This window comes from Bos grunniens, chromosome 9, assembly GCF_055505025.1.
Source record: "Bos grunniens cultivar Pamir isolate PY7600 chromosome 9, Bosgru_T2T1.0, whole genome shotgun sequence".
NCBI classification, from domain to species: Eukaryota; Metazoa; Chordata; class Mammalia; order Artiodactyla; family Bovidae; genus Bos; species Bos grunniens.
The window spans coordinates 19,947,451-19,973,428 of NC_141173.1; the positions used below are offsets into that span (position 1 = coordinate 19,947,451).

General features: G+C 40.3%; 1 long non-coding RNA gene across 5 annotated transcripts in view; it reads left to right on the top strand.

The window, feature by feature from the left end:
- LOC147365652 (uncharacterized) overlaps positions 1 to 25,978 on the top strand; it is a 229,358-nt gene that overhangs the window by 150,622 nt on the left and 52,758 nt on the right. Inside the window, exon 2 of one of the 5 annotated variants that reach the window (XR_015132632.1) lies at positions 12,498 to 12,589. The exons of the other annotated variants lie outside the window; for them this stretch is intronic. This is a non-coding gene — a long non-coding RNA (uncharacterized LOC147365652). The remainder of the gene's footprint in view (positions 1 to 12,497; positions 12,590 to 25,978) is intronic. 5 annotated transcript variants of the gene reach the window in all.

Consider the following 25,978-nt stretch of genomic DNA (forward strand, 5'->3'; position numbering starts at 1 on the left):
GGCTGGGCCAAATTCACAAACGATGAAAGGGTGTGAAGACGCCTGTGGCATCATGTCAGTGGCTCTGGATAATAGCGCTTAAGAGTAATAACAGCTGGATTCAAGTTTTTTAAATGAAGGCCGTGTTATTACTGGGGATATTGGGTCAGTGGAAGTCTGAGGGAGATGAAAGATGATTTGACATGCGTGGGTTTGATGCAGTACCTGGGGCGGGTGGCCACCAGACCAGCATTCTGGGTCTTTGTTGGATGACTTTTCTCCCCTGGACTTGGGTGTTATGCCTTGGTTTGCAACCAGGATTCAGAAGGAGCACAGAACCTCTTCTATATTTATTACGGGGATTTTGTAAACTATATTATCCAGTAAATCTCACAGTGCCTTCTTCACGAAGATATCTAAGAGAAATTCATCCTAGACCTTGGAGAGAGGGAAAGCTGTGTAGTGGTGCTGTTTACCCATTTTTGGGCACTGAATAGAAAAACCTATTTTGGTCCTCATAGGTTGAGGGTTAGGATCAGACCTTCCATATATCTGGTTCAGTACTTTCAAAAATTTTTTATTTATGGTTTATTTATTTTTATGTGTGGCTGCGATGGGTCTTTGTTGCTGCTCGAGGGCTTTTTTTAGTTGTGGCGAACAGGGGCTACTCTCTGGTTGCCGGGCTTCTCATTGTGGTGACCACTCTTGTTGCAGAGCATGGGCTCCAGGGCGCACGAGCTTCAGTAGTTTTGGCGTGTGAGCTCAGTAGTAGCCTGGGCTCTAGAGCACAGGCTTAATATTTGTGGTGCACCAGCTTAGTTGCTCCACAGCATGTGGAGTCTCCCCGGACCAGGAATTGAACACGGGTCTCCTGTATTGGTGGGTAGATTTTTAACCCTTGGACCACCAGGGAAGTCCTAAAATTTTTGATTAGAAGATATTTTCCATTTGAATCAAATTCTGATGTAGTGGGAGTCCAGGCTGTCTTGTGAATTTATGAATTTAAGTCTTGTGAATTTAAGATAAGTTTCTATCAGGAAACCCTTTGTTTATTGGTTGTTCATTTAGTCTCCTGAACTTGGTTTGGTGGTTGGTTGATTTGGTTTGGTTTTTCTCTCTCTGCCTATTCAGTTGAAGTCATAAAATCTAAGACGGAGTTTGAAGGCAGCAAATCTGAAATCCAAGCTACTTATGTTGTGCCAAAGTGAACATAGAAACCCTCCCGTGTGCTTAGAAACACACTCTGCTTTCCTCCTTTATTCCCCAGATATATCCTCCTGAGCTGCCTTTTTCCTCTCCACTCAATCCAGATCCAGATCTGAGAATTTAAATCTAAAGAAGCACATAGTGCTGATTCATGATGAAAGTGCTATATACTGACTTGCAAAGTTGAAGGCGCATGACAGACCTTGTACTCTTCCTGTGACATGCATGTTATTGAATTTGATTACTTTCCCTTTCTCTGCATGGTTCCACTCCTGCATAAGACAATATTGCAATAGAGACTGGAATATAAGTCCGAAAAAAAAATCTATCATGGGCAGTCAGCTAGCTGTTTACTAAGGGAAATGGTCATCCTAAGAGAAATTCATCATATGGCTTCAGAGCACAGTCACCCCTCCATATCCATAGGTTCTTCTGCAGTGCAGGTTCAACCAACCAACCATGGATCAAAAATACTTGGGAAAAAAACTCCCAAAGTTCCAAAAGGCAAAACTTGAATTTGCCATGTGCAAGCAACTATTGACATATCGTTTACCTTGTATTAGGTATTATAAGTAATCTGTAGATTATTTAAAGTAAACTGGAGGATGTTACAGGATACGTGCAAACACACGTATAGAGGTTAAGTGTAATTACGTCTGCTTCCTCTCCAGTTCACCCTGATAAAATGATTGAGTAAATGCACTTTGCTTTTGGGCTTGAAAAACACAGGGGACTTTATCTTTCCAGGTGCTTTCATGAAATGCCCAAGGCTTATTCTGCTTGTCCTGATATTTTATTTTGTAATACCCACTGGATCAACAAGAACCCATAGGATCATTTCTCCAAACTGTCTGAAAGGCTTGTGCCTATGAACCATGGTCACAGCTCAACCTTTAAGCCACTAAAAGCAAAATGCCCTGATCATTTTCAACATCATCCAGGAAATTTTACTTTCTCTTTCTACATTCTTAATTCTAGGTGTATTTTTTAATGGGTCTGAAAGTGCCATTCTTATTATGATTTACAGTGGTAGTATTTCACCTAAAAGCCAATGCTATGTAATGCATACTACTTATTAATAAACTTTGGGGAAATATTAGTTGAACCATAGAAACTGACATTTTTATTTATTTATTTTTATTGAAGTATAGTTAGTTTACAATGTGTTAGTTTCAGATGTATAGCACAGTGATTCCATTATATATATGTATATTTTTTTAAATTATTTTCCGTTAGAGGTTATTACAAGATATTGAATATAGTTCTCTATGCTATATAGTAGAGCCTTATTGGCTATCTATTTTTTATATAGTATTGTATATATTTTAATTCCAAACTCATAATTTATCCCTCCCCTCTTTTCCTTTCGGTAACCATGTTTGTTTTCTATATCTGAGTCTACGTTTTGTAAATAAGTTTATTTGTGTCTTTTTTTTTTTTACATTCCACATATAAGTGATATCATATATTTATCTTTGGCTTACTTTACTTAGTACGATAATCTCTAGGTCCATTTGTGTTACTGTAAATGCTATTATTTCATTCATTTTTATGGCTGAGTAGTATTCTATTGTGTATATGTATATATGTGTGTGTGTATATATGGATATATACATAATGGATACATCTTCCTTATTCATCTGTCAATGGACAGTTAGGTTGCTTCCATGTCTTGGCTGTTGTAAACAGTGTTGCAGCAAGCATTAGAGTGCATGTATCTTTTCATATTATATATATGTCTGGATATATGCCCAGGAGTGGAATTACAGGATCATATATTAACTGTATTCTTAGTTTTTTAAGGAACCTCTGTTCTATTCGCCATAGTTGCTGTACCGATTTACATTTCCACCAACAGTGTAGGAGGGTTCCTTTTTTTCCACACCCTCTGTAGCACTAATTGTAAACAGTTTGATAATGGCCTTTCTAACCAGAGTGAGGTGATACCTCATTGTAGTTTTGATTTGCATTTCTCTAATAATTAGCAATGTAGAGTATCTTTTCATGTAACTCTTAGCCATCTGCATGTCTTCTTTGAAGAAATGTATATTTAGATCTTCTGCCAATTTTGGGATTGGGTTAGTTGTATATATACAGAGAGAGCTATGTTAGCTGTTTGTACATTTTGGAAATTAATCCCTTGTTAGTTACATCATTTGCAAATATTTTCTCCTAGTTTGTAAGTTGATTTTTGTTTTGTTTATGGTTTTCTTTGCTTTACAAAATCTTTGAAGTTTGATTAGGTTCCATTTGTTTATTTTGTTTTTATTTCTATTACTCTGGAAGACAGATCCAAAAAGATATTGCTGCAATTTCTGTCAGAGAGACTTCTGCCTATGTTTTCCTCCAGGAATTTTTATAGTTTCTGGTCTTGCATTTAGGTTTTTAATTCATTTTGAGTTTATTTTTGTGTATGATTTTAAAGAATATTTTATTTTCATTGTTTTACACATAGCTTTTCAATTTTCCCTGCACTACTTGTTGAAGAGATTATATTTTCTGCATTGTATATTCTTTGTCATAGATTAATTGGCCATAGATATGCAGATTTATTTCTGGGCTTTCTATCTTGTTCCATTCATCTGTATGTCTGTTTTTGTGACAGTACCATACTATTTCAATTACAGTAGCTTTGTAATATAGTCTGGAGTCAGGGAGTCTGATTCTTCCAACTCTTGTTTTTCTTTCTCAAGATTGTTTTGGGTATTCAGGGTCTTTTGTATTTCCACACAAATTAAAAAAAAATTGTTCTAGTTCTGTGAAAAATGTGATTGATAATTTGGTAGGGATTGCATTGAATCTGTAGATTGCCTTGGGTAGTAGAGTCATTTTAGCAGTTTTGATTCTTCCAATCCAAGATTACAGTATATCTTTCTGTCTGTGTTGTCTTCAGTTTCTTTCATCAGTGTCTTACAGTTTTGGGATACAAGTATTTTGCCTCCTTAAGTAGGTTTATTCCTAGGTATTTTTTTTTTTTTTTTGATGCGATGGTAAATAGGATTGTTTCCTTAATTTCTCATTCTGATCTTTTGTTCTTGGTGTATAGAAGTTTAAAAAATTTCTGTGTATTAATTTTCCACCCTGAAAATTTACCAAATTCAGTGATGAGCTCTAGAAGTAGAGCTAGTAGTTTTCTAATAGTTTTCTGGTAGCATCTCTAAGACTTCTCTATGTATAGTATCATGTCATCTACAGTGACAGTTTTGCTTCTTTTCCAGTTTGGATTCCTTTTATTTCTCTTTCTTCTCTGAATGCTGTGGCTAGGACTTCCTAGCCACAGTTTTCATACTTCAAAATGGCCAAATCTTGAAAATTTAATATGGCTCAACTTAACAATGATCTCTCTTACGCACAAATTTTTCTGTCTGTTATTTACTTTTCAACTTGAGCCAGTTTCTATCAGTCATGGCCTGATAGGCACATGTCAATTTCCTGGGTGTCATCAGCGTTCCTGAGCTGTGAGGTCAGAGCTGCAGGGGCCAAGAAATGCACCTTGTCACCTGCCACGTGGGAGGCAAGGTCTGGTGTTCCCTACATTTGTCAGTGGACTCCTTAATGTCCATGTTTCCTAACTTCATTTCCTCTCTTTGTGTTTGAGAAAGATGTAATAGCCACACATAAAGCTAAGAGCCTTAATCACTAAGTAGATTATCTATGTCAAAATTTAAATTCCTGTTGTCACAGGCCATGTTTCTGAAACTGGTATCAGTCCAATTCAGTCACTCAGTCGTGTCTGACTCTTTGTGACCCCGTGGACTGCAGTATGCCAGGCTTCCCTTCCATCACCAACTCCTGGAGTTTACTCAAACTTGTGTCCTTTGAGTCGGTGATGCCATCCAACTATCTCATCTTCTGTCGTCCCCTTCTCCTCCCGTCTTCAATTTTTCCCAGCATCAGGGGCTTTTCCAATGAGTCAGTTCTTCTCATCAGGTGGCCAAAGTATTGGAGTTTCAGCTTCAGCGTCAGTCCTTCCAATGAATATTCAGGACTGATTTCCTTTAGGATGGACTGGTTGGATCTCCTTGCAGTCCAAGGGACTCTCAAGAGTCTTCTCCAACACCACAGTTCAAAAGCGTCAATTCTTTGGCGCTCGGCTTTCTGTATAGTCCAACTCTCACGTCCATACATGACTACTGGAAAAACCATAGCCTTGACTAGACAGACCTTTGTTGGCAAAGTAATGTCTCTGCCTTTCAATATGCTGTCTAGGTTGGTCATAACTTTCCTTCCAAGGAGTAAGTGTCTTTTAATTTCATAGCTGCAGTCACCATCTGCAGTGATTTTGAAGCCCCCAAATATAAAGTCTGTCACTGTTTCCATTGTTTTCCCCATCTATTTTCCATGAAGTGATGGGACCGGATGCCATGATCTAAGTTTTCTGAATGTTGAATTGTAAGCCAACTTTTTCCCTTCCTGTTTCACTTTCTTCAAGAGGCTCTTTAGTTCTTCACTTTCTGCCATAAGGGTGGTATCATCTGCATATCTGAGGTTATTGATATTTCTCCTAGCAAAGAGTCAAAACAACTGAGTGACTGAACTGAACTGAACTGAACTGAATCTTGATTCCAGCTTGTGCTTCATCCAGCCTGGCATTTCTCATGATGTACTCTGCATATAAGTTAAATAAGCAAGGTGACAATATACAGCCTTCATGTACTCCTTTCCTGGTTTGAAATTGGTATACGTGTCATGAAAAACCAGCAGAGGATTGGCAAGCATGTTAAGTTTTACCAAGTGGTGAATGATTTAAATCACCATTTTTTGTACTGAAAGAAACATAAATATACTATGAAGTAAAATACAAGTCATGTGAATTTTTAAGATTAAATATGACACTTGTTGGACATGTTTTGCCTTTCAGCTATTGCCACTCCCAGAACCAGGGGAGAGGAGTTCACTGTCATCCTCCACTAGATGGACTTTAGTGGAAGATTTGAGACCCTTAGTTTAGGAGATGCTTAGATTAGACAGTGAAGCCCATGCAACACTCTGACAGCTACACTGTAAAATTAGCATAGAATAGGTTTATATTCATTTGTGGATTCAGTGACAGTATATATGATGATCGTCATGATAACAATCTAATATTTATTAAGTTCTTACAAGGGGCCAAAGTATTGGTGCACCAGTATCCCAGCGTCTGAAAAACTTATGTCCTGCAAGCCAAATTCAGCTCACTGCCTACTGTTACAAATAAAGTTTTATTGGAACACAGCCACACCAAATCATGCACATACTGTCTCTAGCTACATTCACTCTTCAATGGCATGTTTGGGTAGTTACAAAGAGACTATATGTCCTGTGAAATCTAACCTCTTTATCAACTGACTCTTCAGAGAAGAATTTTGCCAGCACCTATATTTATGCATTTAATCGTCAAAGCAAGCTTATGAAGGACATTTTATTATTGACTTCATTTTACTGATGAGAAAATTAAGGCATGAGAGGTTATTTACCAGAAACATACTGCTACTGCTAAGTCACTTCAGTCATGTCCGACTCTGTGCAACCCCATAGACGGCAGCCCACCAGGCTCCCCCATCCCTGGGATTCTCCAGGCAAGAACACTGGAGTGGGTGGCCATTTCCTTCTCCAATGCAGGAAGGTGAAAAGTGAAAGTGAAGTCGCTCAGTCGTGTCTGACTCTTAGCGACCCCATGGACTGCAGACTACCAGGCTCCTCCACCCATGGGATTTTCCAGGCAAGAGTACTGGAGTGGGGTGCCATTGCCTTCTCCGAGAAACATACTAGAGCTCATCAATGAATTTGATAACATTGCAGGCTACAAAACTAATACACAGAAAATTGTTGCATTTTTTATACACTAACAGTGAAAGATCAGAAGGAGAAAGTTCAAGAAGCAATGCAATTTACGATTGCATCAAAAAGAATAAAATACTGAGAAATAAACCTACTAAGGAGACAAGAAACCTGTACTCTGAAAACTCTAAGATGCTGATTAAAGAAATCAAAGAAGACACAAACAGATGGAGAGGTTATTTAACTTACCCAAGGTCATAGAGCAAGTAAGCGGCAGAGCAGGGTTTGGAGTCCATTAGTCTGATTCCAAAATCTGTTATGTCTTAACTCATTATTAGAGATCCTTCTATATCAGAAGACATACTCAAGATCATCTTAAAAAAAAAAAAGACCCTAAGTTGATAAAAAATAAAAATAAAAAACCCTAGTAGGTGACTCTAATATATACAGGCAGATTCTTCACCAACTGAGCTATCAAGGAAGCCCGTAATATATGTATCTATCACTAAAAAAGAAGGTGCCATGTCGGAAGATGATCAGCAAGAAACCTAGCACATAGCCACAGAGATGTCTGAGAAGATCACAGCGTGTCCACGTGATGCTCACTCCCTTAAGCCAGTGGGCAGTTCAGAGAACCTGAGTGCCTAAAAAAAGCCCACTAGAAACCACAGCTCTAGCAAAAAGCACTCTTCCTGAACTTAGCTCATAAATTTCAATTCCACACTTGTGCATTCCCCAAGTTGTTCTTTTTTATGTTATTGCCCTCCCAGTACCCACAGTGATGGAGACAGAGAGTTCAGACATTATCTGGGAAAACGTTGATAGTGGTGGGGAGTGTCAGATTTATGCTGTGGTGGTCATGACAGTGGTGTTCTTTTCAATTTAATATTAAGGTTCCCCTAGGGCTAAGGTTAACCTCGAGTTCTCTCCCTGGATGGGTGGCTGCGCGGGCGTAGGAGGGCTAAGAGGAGCTACTCCACGTTCAAGGTCAGGAGGGGCAGCGGTTAGGAGATACCCCTCATCCAAGGTAAGGAGCAGAGGCTGCACTTTGCTGGAGCAGCCGTGAAAAGATACCCCACGTCCAAGGTAAGAGAAACCCATGTAAGACGGTAAGTGTTGCGAGACAGCATCAGAGGGCAGATACACTGAAACCATAATCACAGAAAACTAGTCAATCTGATCACACGGACCACAGCTGAGTCTAACTCAGTGAAACTAGCCATGCCCTGTGGGGCCACCCAAGACGGACGGGTCATGGTGGAGAGGTCTGACAGAATGTGGTCCACTGGAGAAGGGAATGGGAACCCATTTCAGTATTCTTGCCTTGAGAAACCCATGAACAGTATGAAAAGGCAAAATGATAGGGTACTGAAAGAGGAACTCCCCAGGTCAATAGGTGCCCAATATGCTACTGGAGATCAGTGGAGAAATAACTCCAGAAAGAATGAAGGGATGGAGCCAAAGCAAAAACAATACTCAGTTGTGGATGTGACTGGTGATAGAAGCAAGGTCCAATACTGTAAAGAGCAATATTGCATAGGAACTTGGAATGTTAGGTCCATGACAAAGGCAAATTGGAAGTGGTCAAACAGGAGATGGCAAGAGTGAACGTCGACATTCTAGGAATCAGCGAACTAAGATGGACTAGAATGGGTGAATTTAACTCAGATGACCATTATAACTACTACTGTGGGCAGGAATCCCTTAGAAGAAATGGAGTAGCCATCATGGTCAACAAAAGAGTCCAAAATGCAGTACTTGGATGCAATCTCAAAAACGACAGAATGATCTCTGTTGGTTTCCAAGGCAAACCATTGAATATCACAGTAATCCAAGTCTATGCCCCAACCAGTAATGCTAAAGAAGCTTAAGTTGAACGGTTCCATGAAGACCTACAAAACCTTTTAGAACTAACACCCAAAAAAGATGTCCTTTTCATTATAGGAACTGGAATGCAAAAGTAGGAACACCTGGGGTAACAGGCAAATTTGGCTTTGGAATACAGAATGAAGCAGGGCCAAGACTAATAGAGTTTTGCCAAGAGAACACACTGGTCATAGCAAACACCCTCTTCCAACAACACAAGAGAAGACTCTACACATGGACATCACCAGATGGTCAACACCGAAATCAGACTGATTATATTCTTTGCAGCCAAAGATGGAGAAGCTCTATACAGTCAGCAAAAATAAGACCGGGAGCTGACTGTGGCTCAGATCATGAACTCCTTATTGCCAAATTCAGACTTAAATTGAAGAAGGTAGGGAAAACCACTAGACCATTCAGGTATGACCTAAACCAAATCCCTTATGATTATACAGTGGCAGTGAGAAATAGATTGAAGGGCCTAGATCTGATAGATAGAGTGCCTGATGAACTATGGAATGAGGTTCATGACATTGTACAGGAGACAGGGATCAAGACCATCCCCAGGGAAAAGAAATGCAAAAAAGCAAAATGGCTGTCTGGGGAGGCCTTACAAATAGCTGTGAAAACAAGAGAAGTGAAAAGCAAAGGAGAAAAGGAAAGATATAAGCATCTGAATGCAGAGTTCCAAAGAATAGCAAGGAGAGATAAGAAAGCCTTCCTCAGCGATCAATGCAAAGAAATAGAGGAAAACAACAGAATGGGAAAGACTAGAGATCTCTTCAAGAAAATTGGAGATATCAAGGGTACATTTCATGCAAAGATTGGCTCGATAAAGGACAGAAATGGTATGGACCTAACAGAAGCAGATGATATTAAGAAGAAGTGGCAAGACTACACAGAAGAACTGTACAAAAAAGATCTTCACGACCCAGATAATCACGATGGTATGATCACTCACCTAGAGCCAGACATCCTGGAATGTGAAGTCAAGTGGGCCTTAGAAAGCATCACTACGAACGAAGCTCGTGGAGGTGATGGAATTCCAGTTGAGCTATTTCAAATCCTGAAAGATGATGTTGTGAAAGTGCTGCACTCAATATGCCAGCAAATTTAGAAAACTCAGCAGTGGCCACAGGACTGGAAAAGGTCAGTTTTCATTCCAATCCCAAAGAAAGGCAATGCCAAAGAATGCTCAAACTACCGCACAATTGCACTCATCTCACATGCTAGTAAAGTAATGCTCAAAATTCTCCAAGCCAGGCTTCAGCAATACGTGAACTATGAACTTCCTGATGTTCAAGCTGGCTTTAGAGAAGGCAGAGGAACCAGAGATCAAATTGCCAACATCTGCTGTATCATGGAAAAAGCAAGAGAGTTCCAGAAAAATATCTATTTCTGCTTAATTGACTATGCCAAAGCCTTTGACTGTGTGGATCACAATAAACTGTGGAAAATTCTTCAAGAGATGGGAATACCAGACCACCTGACCTGCCTCTTGAGAAATCTGTATGGAGGTCAGAAAGCAACAGTTAGAACTGGACATGGAACAACAGACTGGTTCCAAATAGGAAAAGGAGTACGTCAGGGCTGTATATTGTCACCCTGCTTATTTAACTTCTATGCAGAGAACATCATGAGAAATGCTGGGCTGGAAGAAGCACAAGCTGGAATCAAGATTGCTGGGAAAAATATCAATAACCTCAGATATGCAGATGATACCACCCTTATGGCAGAAAGTGAAGAGGAACTAAAAAGCCTCTTGATGAAAGTGAAAGAGGAGAGTGAAAAAGTTGGCTTAAAGCTCAACATTCAGAAAACAAAGATCCTGGCATCTGGTCCCATCACTTGATGGGAAATAGATGGGGAAACAGTGGAAACAGTGTCAGACTTTATTTTTGGGGGCTCCAAAATCTCTGCAGATGGTGACTGCAGCCATGAAATTAAAAGACGCTTACTCCTTGGAAGGAAAATTATGACCAACCTAGATAGCATATTCAAAAGCAGAGACATTACTTTGCCAACAAAGGTCTGTCTAGTCAAGACTATGGTTTTTCCTGTGGTCATGTATGGATGTGAGAGTTGGACTGTGAAGAAAGCTGAGCGCTGAAAAATTGATGCCTTTTGACTGTGGTGTTGGAGAAGACTCTTGAGAGTCCCTTGGACTGCAAGGAGATCCAACCAGTCCATTCTAAAGGAGATCAGTTTGGGGTGTTCTTTGGAAGGAATGATGCTAAAACTGAAACTCCAGTACTTTGGCCACCTCATGCGAAGAGTTGACTCATTGGAAAAGACTCTGATGCTGGGAGGGATTGGGGGCAGGAGGAGAAGGGGACGACAGAGGATGAGATGGCTGGATGGCATCACCGACTCGTTGGATGTGAGTTTGAGTGAACCCTGGAGTTGGTGATGGACAGGGAGGCCTGGCGTGCTGCAATTCATGGGGTCGCAAAGAGTCGGACATGACTGAGCAACTGAACTGAACTGAGGGCTAAGGTGATGAAGACTTTATAAAATTATTGAATCCTTCAATTGTATGTGAATACATGGTAAGTAGAACAAATGATCTTGTAATCAGGCTTCTATTCATTGAGATGCTCTGCTAATTGGGATTCCTGTGCTTCTAGAATGATCTCAGGAACTGTTGAGAGTGCTTCTTAATTATTCAAAACCTATGTTCATCATAGTTTCAATGTTAAAGGTATTTGATCTGTCTGGTTCCTTTTAAAATGTATTATACATAGGGTATACAATTTGATTTTTAAAATTATTTATTTTTGGTTTCTCTGGATCTTCGTTGTTGCACTTGGGCTTCTCTCTAATTGTGGCGAGTTGGGGCTACTCTTCTTTGAGAAGTGTGGGCTTCTCATTTCAGTGGCTTCTCTTGCTCATAACACAGGCCCTAGGGACATGGGCTGCAGTAGTTGCAGCACACAGGCCACGTAGCTGTGGCTCACAGGTTCTAGAATGTGGGCTTCGTGGTTGTGGTGCACACGCTTAGTTGCTGTGTGCCGTGTGAAATCTTCCCTGACCAGGAGGGATCAAACCCATGTGCCCTGCGTTGGCAGGTACCGCAGACTCCCATCCACTGTACCACTAAGGAAGTTCTGTTTGCTTTTAAAGTGGAAACAGTTTAGTTAAAAATCATTGGTAATTTTCTGTTTCTAATGATGAAAATCTAAGCTTACCTTTGGAACTGGCTTCATTTGGGGGGAGAAAAAATTCCCAGATAGTCCCTTGTGTGATAAAAATGTAAAGGAAATAGCATCCAAGTGCGGAGGGAAGAAATAGCTGGGTGTTTGTGGGGTTGGGCCCCAGGCTCTGGCTCTGTAGGTAGATGGGGGTCTCATAGCCTGTCAGCATCCAACTGACTCCTCCACTCTCAGGGCCAGAGTTGTCAAAGTGGCCTGATGGGACTCAAAAGCCCTAGTAGAGGCCAGATGGCCAGCAAGGGCCATGAAGTCCTGAGATACAGTCTGCCGTAAGCCTGGAGAGTTTGCAGTTGTGACCTTGGTTCCATGCCAAGGCTTTAATCAGCTGAGCAGAACACTAATGCTGAATTCAGGGCACAGCCTATCTTAGAACCTCTTTGCACCAGTAACCCCAGCACTGTGGGTGTGTCCTGGGTGGAAATGGGTTGAGGGTGTGATTCGGCAGAGCTCATCTCTAAAGGCCTTGACATCCAGGTTGTGTCTGCGGTGGGACACCTGAGGCTGAATCTACAGAGGAAGAAGCATGGCTCGCTGCTCCCCAGGGAGCTCTGCAGAGAAGAGAGACGGTGAGAGTACACCCAGTGGGCCGCCCTGTCTGCCCAACTTTGCACCAGGGGGCCGGAGGGGATGTCCAGTGTTCAGGTGTCATCTTATAGCTGGTCACAGGTCTTGACAACCTCTGACTTGGAGCAGTGAGAAGATCCACTGACTATTAGTCTGTAAATGATGTTATTTCCTCACCTCACTGAATTATGAATACTTCTGTATATGTGAATTCATTGAGCCCATTGAGGACTATTCATGACTGGCCATCTCTGCTGCTCTATTTCTTCCAATAACCAGCTCTTTTAAAATGTTTGAGTCATGAGTCTTTCAAATGTAAAATTTATCTTAGAGTATGATGATGATCATCCTTTTCCACTGATATGAGGTATATGTATATTTGGTAGACATAGGGATCTTACCGAAATAGTAAAGAGAAATCTTAAGCAGATAAAACTCTTCATGTATAAGCTAGGAACAATCTAAAATATTTGTCCCTCCACAAAAAAATCATATATATGTATATATATATAATATATGTAGTTGAGTATCTAGCAGTGTAATTTAGTATTTTACTGATCATCTGATATCTCATTAGAATGAATATATAACTCCAACTTCAACTGGGTAGTTCTATTAACTGTCTTCAATCCTCTTCAAGGATTGCTGTCTAAGGCTTTCATTTAGATAATAATGGCCCTTCTTCAAGTCCAAAAAAAAAAAAAATGTTTTTAAGCACTAGCTATTTCTCTAGGAGTTAAGAAATATGTTTACCTTATAGTAACACACACAATCAGGAGTCTCTCCCCTGGCTTTTTCCCCTTACTTGCAAAAATCTTTATAAAAAGACATCTTGCTTGGAAAAAGAGATTCCACAATGGTCACTGGGAGGTTGGGGAAAGGTTCAAGTGTTTTAAAGCAGCATCCTTGTACAGCAAAGCCCTACCTTATTGATTTTTGAATGTCCCTGGGGAGCAGCACAGTGTCTGGCACGTAGAAGGTCCTCATATCTGATAAATTGCTCCATTTTTTAAAAATTGACATTCTGTTGATTTGTAATGTTGTGTTAGTTCCAGGTATATACAGCAAAGTGATTCAGTTACACACATATATGTATCTATTCTTTTCCAAATTCTTTTCCCAATCATGTTATTACAGAATCTTGAGCAGAGTTCCCTGTGCTGTACAGTAGGTCCTTATTGTTTATCTTCTGTATGTATAGTAGAGTGTATATGTTCATCCCAAACTCTTAATTTATCCCTCCTCTCCTTCCCCCTTTGGTAAGCATAAGTTTGTTTTCTGTATCTGTGGATCTATGTCAGTTTTGTATATAACTTCCTTTGTATCACTTTTTAAAGATTCCACACATAAGCAATATCATATGATATTTGTCTTTGCTTACTTGACTTAGTATAATCTCTAGGTCCATCTATGTTGCTGCAAATGGCATTATTTTATTCTTTTCCATGGCTGAATAATATTCCATTGTATAAGTGTACCACATCTTCTTTATCCATTCCTCTCTTGATGAACATTTAGGTTGCTTCTGTGTCTTGGCTGTTGTGAATGGTGCTGCTGTGCACATTGGGATGCACATATCTTTTCAAATTATGGTTTTCTACAGATACACGCCCAGGATGGGATTGCTGGGTCTTACGGTAACTCTAAGTTTAGTTGTTTAAGCAGTCTCCATACTGTTCTCCATAGTGGCTTCACCAATTTGCATTCCCACCAACAGTATAAGGATTCCCTTTCCTCCACACCCTCTCCAGCATTTGTTATTTGTAGACTTTTTGATGATGGCCATTCTGATTTATGTGAGGAGATAACTCGCTATAAACTGCCCCATCTGAACATGATTGTAGCTGGATAGATTTTGTGTTAGAACTCATTCAGGTGCAAGTGTGACAGAGAAACTCATACTGACTTAAGCGATGAATGAATTCTTGTTTCATGTGGTTAAAATACCCCAAACCATGTCTTTATCCCCTTTCCCTTCTCCTTCCCCCACTCTCCATCACCCCATCTCCCTCTGCCATATCTCAGGTCAAGTTTCCTTTTGGATGTAGTAATTCCATGTAGTAATCACCATGTAGTAATTCCAGCAGTTCCTGGTCAAGATAACTTTTTTCTTTTCCCAACTATTCTATAAAAGTCCCCAGATTTATTTCATTGACCCAATTTGGAGCATGTGCCCTTCCTGAACCAATCCAGTGGCTGAGAAATTTGAATCTCTGATCAGCCAACCTGGATCATAGGCTTAGCCCTGAAGTTACTACTCTCACTTGGATAAGATTGGAAAAGTGGTGGTTCTCCCTCCAAATATGGGTTATTTTACTAGAAAAAAAAAAATAAATAAATGTATACCAGGCAAAGAAAAACAACTGTTTCTAGGTTGGGTTTTGTTTTTTCCTTTACAACAGATAAATACGTCTGTGTCTTTCCCAAGTTCGGTAATGGTTGAACAGTAATCTTCCTCCATTTCCATGAGAAGGAAGCTGTTCACATAATGACTGTAGAGAAAAGGGAAACACAAGAGAGGTGAGAGGCGTAAGCAAGCTGACTTCCCCTGCATACCCAGCTGTCCTCTTAAAACTGCAAAGTCCTTTAAACATTCAAGGCTTTGATATTTTGGCTCATATTATACATTTCAACAGCTTATTATTTGTGTTTGATGTCTGGGTTAGTAATATTAATGAAAAAAGAACCATCTGGGACAACTTTTTTTTCCCTTTCTCATGTGGCTTCTTTATGGATAAGCAAAAAATGTTAATTATTTAAGCAAAAGTGTTTTTAATATGGAGCCATAGTGGTGTTTTGAATGAGTTTTATCACTGTACTATCCACTTCCAGTTCCAGAAAAACAGAAACAGATTGCTTTGTATTCATGAGGAAGTACGGAAATCTTTGCTAGAAATGCATTTTAGAATTTGCCCAAAATATTAATCTGCAAAATTATAATCTTTGTTATTAAGCTTTGTTACAGAATAAGATAAAAACTCAGTAAACCTGTTTAAATGATCTCTTATAAAATTGTAAAATTTCTGAAACTATTCTTAAATTCAGAAAGCCACAGACACATGATATTCACAGGGAAAGGGGGATTTTTGAAATCGAATTCTTGAAAATAACAGATTGGCATCATTAAATCAGGTGAGTTCTGGTAATTACTGAAATATAAGACACCTGGATTCAAAAAATATGTATTTAAGTACATAGGGAAAGCTCAGAGAGATGATGTAAAATGCGTAAATTTGAATTCTTATCCTATTGAAAGTCACAAAAATAAGAAACACATGAAATACTCTTGGCTTCCTGGGCAGAAATGAGTACATCAACACTTCAGGCTATGACAATGCATATTATCCATTATGGATAAACCAATTAAAAAGGGCCTGATTACCAAATGTAAGACAATGAAAGGCAGTGCTCTTCAAGTAAACATAAGTGGTTACTAGTGTACATGGCCGGAGAAGGCAATGGCACCCTACTCCAGTACTCTTGCCTGGAAAATCCCATGGATGGAGGAGCCTGGTAGGCTGCAGTCCAGGGGGTCGCTAGGAGTCGGACATGCCTGAGCGACTTCCCTTTCACTTTTCCCTTTCACGCATTGAAGAAGGAAATGGCAACCCACTCCAGTGTTCTTGCCTGGAGAATCCCAGGGACGGGGGAGCCTGGTGGGCTGCCGTCTATGGGGTCGCACAGAGCCGGACATGACTGAAGCGACTTAGCAGCAGCAGCAGCAGTGTACATGGCAGTGGCCCTAAGAGCCCTGTTGTGTGTAGCTTTAAAGGCCCCAGATCCTCACCCATCTGCCTACAGACACCCATCTCTTCTGGTCACTACCCTCTTTCTCTCACTTCACCAAACAAGAACAAACTTCTTGTCGTCTTTCTTCTTGAATCCAGCCATGTTGCATTCTTTCAGGGTAGAAAAACCTCTCATCCAAACAGTGGGACTACTTAACATGTAAAAAAATAATGGCGCAGGAAAAAAAAAATCATCATCAGGAAGAAATATCTAGGGTCTAGATGCCTCATTTCATGCAGGTGACAGATTCTTGAAATTATTTTTTTCATCAAAGGTTTTTATCTATTTATCATGGAATTAGAATATTGAACTATGAAGAGCATGCCGGGAATTTACAATCAGCAAAGAAATGTGTTCTCTCTGCCTGTTGACAATTCACAGCGAGAATGAGCTTGGTGATTCATGTTGTTAACCTGTGTCTTGGCCTGTATCTCAGTTGCATATTTTGCATGATTTTAAGGAAGAAGAGATAAAAATGTCCATGTTTACTTGCATAAAAATTTTTAAGATTGTAACAGAAATTTTTTTAACATAAGCACAAATTTCCTCCTCACTGACACTCATCATTCATTCCGTTTATTTATGTGCTTCACATTGCTCTTCTATAGATTATGCACTTAACAACAATTTTATTCACTTTTTGTAAACTCTACAATTACTAGGGACTAAATACTTTCTTTTTGCTGTTAATTCCCTGAAGAGTAAACTGCACTCTTTAAAGTGGAGCATCTACTTAGGTATATGACAACATATTCTCAAAATGCAATCTACGATGTAATAACCTGAACTTTAGACAATCATCTGTATTTAATAAGGATTAGTTCCTTCCACTCAGATGTTTATATTTTAATACTGTCAAGTGTGTAATCATAAACTTAGTAATTTTCATCCAGGAAATGAAATTCCTAAACAGTCCATATGTAATCATTCTCAACTGTCTGTCTTTAGAGCCATCTGTCATGCCTTTTTAAGGTCCTTTGAGTCAGCCTAGAATATTGAAATTGGCATAAAATAGGCCTTTGTTTGTGGGCAAAGAAAAAATCATTTCAGTCTCAGGTTTCATGAGATTTGTTTTTACCAGGTTTGGTTCAAATCCAGCTCCACAAATGAGAAACCCCTAAAGAGAGTATAATAGGTATAACTAACCATCAGTTGGTTATAGTCTTGCTGCTGCTGCTGCTAAGTCACTTCAATCGTGTCCAACTCTGTGCGACCCCATAGATGGCAGCCCACTAGGCTCCTCTGTCCCTGGGATTCTCCAGGCAAGAACACTGGAGTGGGTTGCCATTGCCTTCTCCAATACATGAAAGTGAAAAGTGAAAGTGAAGTTGCTCAGTTGTGCCTGACTCTTAGCGACCCCATGGACTGCAGCCTACCAGGCTCCTCCATCCATGGGATTTTCCAGGCAAGAGTACTGGAGTGGGGTGCCATTGTCTTCTCTGGTTAGTATCAAAGTATATTTACTAAAAACTGAGAAACTGAAGGCTTTTAGTTTGGCAGATACTGGATGATGACCTCAACATCCCATCCAGTTTAGCATTTGTCCTGGATATTTTAATATTTACCTCAATATTATTACCAAGAGTTGAATGAAAGTCACCTGGAATGGGTTTGGTAGACCTCCACTTTGCATGTCCAACTTCTGACAGGTGTGTGCAGAGAAGAGCTGTTGCTTTGACATGGGTTAGATCTGAAGGGTGGCCAGCAACAGCCTATTCCCTCTTTTATTAACCTTTTCACATGGACATAACTCTCACTCACCCATCAGAGATGGCATGCAGAGCTTTCCTGATAAAACAAACATGGTGGCAAATGTGGTATCTTAGTCTGCTTCAGTCAGTTCAGTTCAGTCACTCAGTCGTGTCTGACTCTTAGCGACCCCATGAATCACAGCACGCCAGGCCTCCCTGTCCATCACAAACTCCCGGAGTTCACTCAGACTCAAGTCCATCGAGTCAGTGATGCCATCCAGCCATCTCATCCTCTGTCGTCCCCTTCTCCTCCTGCCCCCAATCCCTCCCAGCATCAGAGTCTTTTCCAATGAATCAACTCTTCGCATGAGGTGGCCAAAGTACTGGAGTTTCAGCTTCAGCATCATTCCTTCCAAAGAAATCCCAGGGCTGATCTCCTTCAGAATGGACTGGTTGGATCTCCTTGCAGTCCAAGGGACTCTCAAGAGTCTTCTCCAGCACCACAGTTCAAAAGTATCAATTCTTCGGCACTCAGCCTTCTTCACTGTCCAATTCTCACATCCATACATGACTACAGGAAAAACCATAGCCTTGACTAGACAGACCTTTGTTGGCAAAGTAATGTCTCTGCTTTTGAATATGCTATCTAGGTTGGTCATAACTTTCCTTCCAAGGAGTAAGCATCTTTTAATTTCATGGCTGCAGTCACCATCTGCAGTGATTAGTCTGCTTAGGCTGCCACAACAAAATCACAGACTTAGGTTTAAACAACAGAAATTTATTTCTTGAAGTACTAAAGGCTGGGATATCCAAGATCAAGGGGCCAGCTGGTTTGCTTCCTGGTGAGACCTCTCTTTCAGGCCACCTCCTCCCAACACCCTCACATAGCTTTTCTTCTGTGCTTATGTGGTGTCTCTTCTTAAAAGGATACTAATTCTATTGGATAAGGGCCCACCCACATGACCTCATTTAACTTTACTTCCTTAGAGGTCCTAGCTGCAAATATGGTCACACCAAGAGCTTAAAGCTTCAACATATGATTTGAGGGAGTGGATGCAAACATCAGTCTGTAACACATGGGAAATAATAATCAAGTGCATGTCAAATAAATGCAAAAAAATAGAAACTCAGCAGTCCTGTGTAACAAATCTTCCCAATACTAATTGACTTAAAATAACTATTTAGTGGGCTTTCCAGGTGGTGCCATGCTAAAGAATCTACCTGCCAACGCAGGAAACACAGGAGATGCAGTTTCGATCCCTGGATTGGGAAGATGCCCTGGAGAAGGAAATGGCAACCTACTCCAGTATTCTTCCTTAGAAAATCCCATGGACAGAGGAGCCTGGTGGCCAAGCTACAGTCCATGTGTTTGCGAAGAGTCAGACATGATTGGACATGCACACACACACAACTGTTTAATCCTCACAATTCTGGTGTTCAGGAATTCAGATAGTACTCAGAAGGGAAAGTTCATTTCTGCATCATGTGGTGTTGGTTGCAGAATCTGTGATAGCCTTCCTCACATGTTTGGTTTCTTAACTGGTTGCTTGAAATGACTGGGGTCTGGCTAGGTCTCACTCTCTGGCTCTTTCTCTCTCTCTCTCTCTCATTTACTTCCTCCCTCCTCATAGACTCTTCTACTCCAAAGCCTCTGTTTCTCCATGTGGCCTCTCTTTATAAGGATTCTTTAAATGTCCTCTGGTTTCCCCTGTAATTGAAAACAGAAGCTATACAAACTTTGAAGGCCTGGGCTCAGAAATCCCAAACTGTCATTTCTGCTGCATTCAACTTGTCAAAGTGAATCACAAGTCCAGTGCAGATCCAAGGTATGGGGAGACAGACCTGCCTTCTTGGTCAGAGAAGTGGAACAGGCATACAGGGATGAGATGAGTTATCATTGGCTCTAGTTGCTGACAAACCCACCACAGTCTGCCCTCAGGGCACTGACATTTACATCACTTCCACATGTAAACCTTAGTCAGCTCCTGTAAAGACTCTCCAAGTCTTGTCCAATTTGATACTAGGTTCTATTCCCAGAATTTCTTGATCTATGTTGATATGTATTATTATTTATTAATCTTCAGAAAATTTTTATTTAAAAAAATGTTTTTTGAGTTGAATGATTTTATAGGCCAATAAATATAAGGAAAATAATTTTTCATGTTATAAATGAGTTTTTCTAGAAACTGTAAATGTCCCAGTATATATTTTTGGTTTTATAATCACCATTTCACAATTGTCTAGTATATTACTTTCTGCAATGATAGAAGCACTATCTGATGCTGTAGCAATCAGCCATATTTAAATATTGAGCACTTGAAATATGGTTTGTATACTGAGGAATTAAATTTTAAATGCTAATTTTAATTAATTGAAATTTCTTCAGATGTGACTAGTGACGACTATACCAGACAGTTCAGATCTAACAAGTCCTTTTGCTGGTTAAGTGGTATATAATTCTTTTCTTTCAAAAAAATTAAAGAAGAACATAACTGTGTTGTCTGCTAATACTTTGGATGAGGCATGGCAGCCACCCATGGTCACATGGCAAGGAATATATGGCATATGCACATTAGGAGAATAATTCCAGGAAGATTTACTAAATGGGCTATTGATAAGTATGAGTAGGATATAGAAAAATGCCTTCAAATAGTACAATACCCTAGGGATAGTAACAGGAAAGTTGTTATTGTCTTTGGGCCCGAAAGGATAAGAGGATGGAGAGTTGCCCAGAACTCACAAAAAAATAGTCACAGATGTCACGTTGAAAGAAGAGAAAACTTAGCAGGGAAGGAGCCGGGAGAATAGATATCCTTCTCTTTGCATCATCTCCTGCCAAAAGATCTTCATTGGCCAAACCCAACTGGAAGCAAGAGGGCAAGAAAGCATGTTGATGTAGTCTGGACAGGTCAGCCTCCAGACACAAGGTGGGGTTGAAGAGAAGGACTTGGATGTAGAAAGGTAAGTAGAAGATACACAGAACGTAAAAACATGAAAACAATATTATGTTGTAAATTACTACATAGGTGCTTCCCTGTCAGTCCAGTGGTTAAGATTCTGTACTTCCAGTGCAGGGGTATGGGTCCAATCCCTTGCTGGGAAACCAGGATCCTGCATGCCATGCAACACGGCCAAAAAATAACAAAGACATATTAAAGTAAATTACTCTGGTTTTGGCATGCAACTCAAATGGAATTCAAGGAATTGAGTGACACTGTTGTAACAGATTCTTTCTTTCTTACTTATGTGAACAAGATTTTTTCAATCTGAATTCTTTCATTTGAGCAGTAAGTGATTCATCCAAAGGTATACAAAACTGAATGGAAGGGAAAGCCCCATTCAACCCACATTTTACAAAAATATTAGACTTAGCAAATGTTTAATGTGTTTAGATATTTGAATCAATGATGAGTTTTCTTATAATTAGCTTCAGGTGAGTGAAAAACTTTTCAAAGGTGGTGGATGGAAGCATCAGCAGTTTGTGATAAGAGGCAGCCATTGCGCTCTCAGCCTCTGGGCTGGGTGGCTTGGGTTCTAATCTGCCACCACTTGTTTGCTCGGGAGCATCAGGTAAGTTCATTAACTTCTGTGCCTCAGCTTCCTAACTGTAAATAGTGATGATACTAGTGCTTACCTCATAGGGTTGCTGTGGGGATTAAATACCTAATGAACACATGGCACTTTACAGTACTGTTTAAATATGTGTTGTATCAGTCAGCCATTGCTGCAATAACACTGTGTAACAAGCAACCATAAAATTTCAATAGCATAAAGCAATAAGCATTCATTTCTCACTCCACACCTGTGGATTGCTTAGAGTTGCCTCACACTACAGGTTGGGCTCATGTCAGCTCCAAAAGCCTATCATTCTCCCTAGACCAACAGCTAAACAAAGCATGTTCTTCTCAGGGCAAAAAAGCAGAAACATGAGATATTAATCTTCTTTAAAATAAAGCTTTTTGATGAAGTTTTCAATTTTCTTTTGCTTTATATGTCATTCTGAAATCTTGTATTTTTATTGGAATTTCAATAGAGAATACATTATTATCTAAAAAGTACCTTGATTGTAAGCCAACTTTATGCTTCAGTCAAAAGGCTGGTATATTCTGTTCTCTGGAAGAGTCTGCCTCTTGTCTGCACAAAACAAACTACATGAGTCCCAAACAACATGAAGGAAAATGGAGAGATATCATTTTACTTAGGTTCTAAATTCATTTTGAAAATAATTTTTTTCTCTCCTTCTTTTGATAAACCTGTCTTTTGGACTATTTGAGCAATTCCGTAGCATCTACTGAACTTAAATAACTTGGGGAACCCATCATATGTGCTAGCTAAGAGATTTATCTTGCACCTGAGCAGATAAGGCAGGGTTCAAGGGGAATTTATGGATCCTCCCATCGTTCGGCCTGTATGTTTTATTATCACAAGCCAACGAAGTTTTAATTTCACCTTCTTCTGTTTTCTGGTGAGTAAACAAAGTAGAATTGTTTTGATAAAGAGACCTAACGGGAGAAGTTGATGTATTACACCTTTGCAGATAACTCAGATTTATGAGCTTAGGGGAACAATTAACCGATTCCTTCCTCCCAAATCATCTGTTTAACTTGTGAGATTCTGAGAATAAAGTTAATAAACACTTTTTTTCATCTAGTATTGCTATAAATTGTCTTAGAGATAATCTTATGCTCTTGGACAGGCTGAAAGCACCTATTGAGATCAAGTCTTTACTACTAATGTGGAAGATGGTAGAGTCTACTGGCTAAAGAGCCAAAGAATTCCTTTCTTCAGAAGTGGTGTTCAAACATTGGTGGATTATACTTGTTTCCAGAAAGAAAATTCTAATTGGCAGTGACTGAGTGTGAATAATAGCCTTGGTTTTTTAGCAGCTGTTCTTGTTCATTCCAGCTTAAATGTTTCACGGGGTGGTTGCTTCCTTAGAGTGAGATGCTAGAAGCCTCACCATAGAGATGGGAGGTGTCATGTCACAGGAAGTCCCGGCTACTCCTCTTCCCCCTCAAATTCGGACAGAAATATTTATGCCCCACTTGGTATGTTTGACTTCTCCATTTTCAGAAATGTGTGTATAAGGTCTACACAGCCATTCACTATGATACTTCCTTAAAATCTTCAGTGACAGGAGAAAGTTCTCTTGGGAGGATCAGACAATTTCTACGCAAAGAAAACTAAGATATAAAACTTTTAAAATAGTACAATTCTCATTGAGACAGAAATAAAGTTATTTGGAAGTAAATGTATTTAAATGTTAGTAGTGGGCTTTGGGGCTACTATTATTCCTTCTCTTGCACTTTACTGTATTTATGAATTATTTACAGGGAGCAAGTGTTACTATAATAGCTCAAAAGTTCCTAAAAATCATGAGACACAGCTTTCTCCCTCCTCATTCTTAAACTATTCTGGAAAGATAACATTGTACACATTAAAAACTAGTTATTAAAGGGACATTTCTCTGTACTTAATATCTTGTAATAGAAAAGAAGCTGAAAAAATATAGATATGTATATGTGTAACTGAATCAGTTTGCTGTACACTTGAAATTGACACAACATTGTAAATTAACTATACTTCAATTAAAAAAGCTTTTTAAAAGGGCGGGGGGAGACTTTTCTAAACTTCCCAAAGTGTCTATCTTCTGTCATTTTTTTCCTTCACACTCTTCTTGGTGATCTCAGTCAATGTCACAACTTCAGACATTGACCCTGACACATAAACACCTGTGGCCTGTGTAAGCAGCCCTGGCCTTGATCTTTAGTTTCATTCCTGCAATGCTGTCCATCTTCCGGACAGCTCCGTATGGATGTCTTGTCAGCACATTCAAGAAACCCCAAAACAAGCTCATGAATTTGAGTCCTCCAAGTTGGCTTATCCCGCTTCTGGCTTTGTTCCTTTTAATGACACCACTTTCTCTAGATCATTAAGAAGGGATTTCTCACTGTTATCTTGAGGCTACCATATCTTTCACAGACAGTCATCATCATATTCCATCTTAACAATGTTGCTCACATTTAATTGCTCCTTTCCATTCCCTCTAACAATATCCTAATGATACCTCTCACTTTGTTGATAGCAGTATACTTACTAAGGGCTTTGCATTCCTCAAATTTAATTCTCACAGCAGCTCTAGAAGGTAGGTCCTCTTCTTATCATCCCATTTTGCAGTAGCTTCCCTGAGGTCACAGAGTTTATATTCAGAGCTGGATTTACCCAGAGAACAAAGTCCAAGTTGTTTAGGTGGGTGCTTAGGGCTCCCCAGTTGACACCCACCCCCTTCAGCTTTACCTGCCACTTGTCACTCTGGCTGGATGGGTCTCCCACCTCACCCACCCCCAGTTGTGTTCCCAGGTCCTGCCTTCACTCATTTGAGTTCAAACTTCTATTTTCACATCTCACTACTCATCCCAACTGCCATGTGTATATTCTCCCTTGCAAAGGAGTGTTTGGGTTTTTCACTGAACCAGAGCCATAGATCAGACACATTCTAGAGACGATCAAGATACATGTCATGATACAGACCCTGGAGAGAGAAGCATTGTATTCAGTTTTCCAAAGTGCAAAATCTAGACTTGCCAGAGCTATACTGCTGCTTTCTCTTCTTCAGTGGTGCCCCACGGTACGTGTTATGAGTTCAACAGAATATTCAGTTCAGTTCAGTCGCTCAGTCATGTCTGACTCTTTGCGACCCCATGAACCGCAGCACGCCAGGCCTCCCCTGTCCGACACCAGCTCCCAGAGTTCACCCAAACCCATGTCCATCGAGTCAGTGATGCCATCTAACCATCTCATCCTCTGTCGTCCCCTTCTTCTGCCCTCAATCTTTCCCAGGATCAGGGTCTTTTCAAATGAGTCAGCTCTTTACATCAGGTGGCCAAAATATTGGAGTTTCAGCTTCAACACCAGTCCTTCCAATGAATATTCAGGACTGATCTCCTTTAGGATGGACTGGTTGGATCTCCTTGCAGTCCAAGGGACTCTCAAGAGTCTTCTCTGACACCACAGTTCAAAAGCATCAATTCTTCGGTACTCAGCTTCCTTTATAGTCCAACTCTCACATCCGTGCATGACCACTGGGAAAACCATAGCCTTGACTAGATGGACCTTTGTTGACAAAGTAATGTCTCTGCAACAAAATATATAAGAAGTAATAAAGTAAAAAAACAAAAAACAAAAAAAGGAAGATGGTTAGTGAGCAGAGAGCTGACTTATTTGAAAAAACCCTGATGCTGAGAAAGATTGAAAGTGGGAAGAGAAGGGGACAACAGAGGATGAGATGGTTGGATGGCATCACTGACTCAAAGGACACGAGTCTGGGTAAGCTCTGGGAGTTGGTGATGGACAGGAGGCCTGGAATGCTGCAGTCCATGGGGTCACAAAGAGTCAGACAGGACTGAGCGACTGAAGTGAGCATAGTGGAAGCAAGAGGTGGACTGAATATCCTTTAGCTATTAACCCTGAGAATGAGGACTTGGACAGCCTCAGCCTGAGATTTCTTTTGCCCAGATGGCTTTCATATTGGTCTTCTCCTGGGGGCTGGAGTGGTGGTTATAACCTCCTCCCTTCCTCCCCATTCCTCCCCCTCCTTCTTCTCCTCTTTCTCCCCTCCTCCTTATCCTCCTTCTTCCTCATCATCTTCCAGATGCTACTTCTTGCAAATGCTTTTGTCAAAGAAATTCTTACCAGAAGGCTCTGTGTGAATAGATTAAAAGCAGGGCTGCTTTGCTGGAGGTGAAGTGGAGAGCACACCACCCCCCACCCCCCCACCCCCATAGCCTGTCCTCTTCCCTGCATCTGAGGGATTCTGCACAGACCTGCTTTCAAGGGCGTGCAGGGAGCATGTATGTGTGCAGGCCTGTCTAGAGGTGTGTATGTGCGTGCTAAGTCACCTCAGTTGTGACC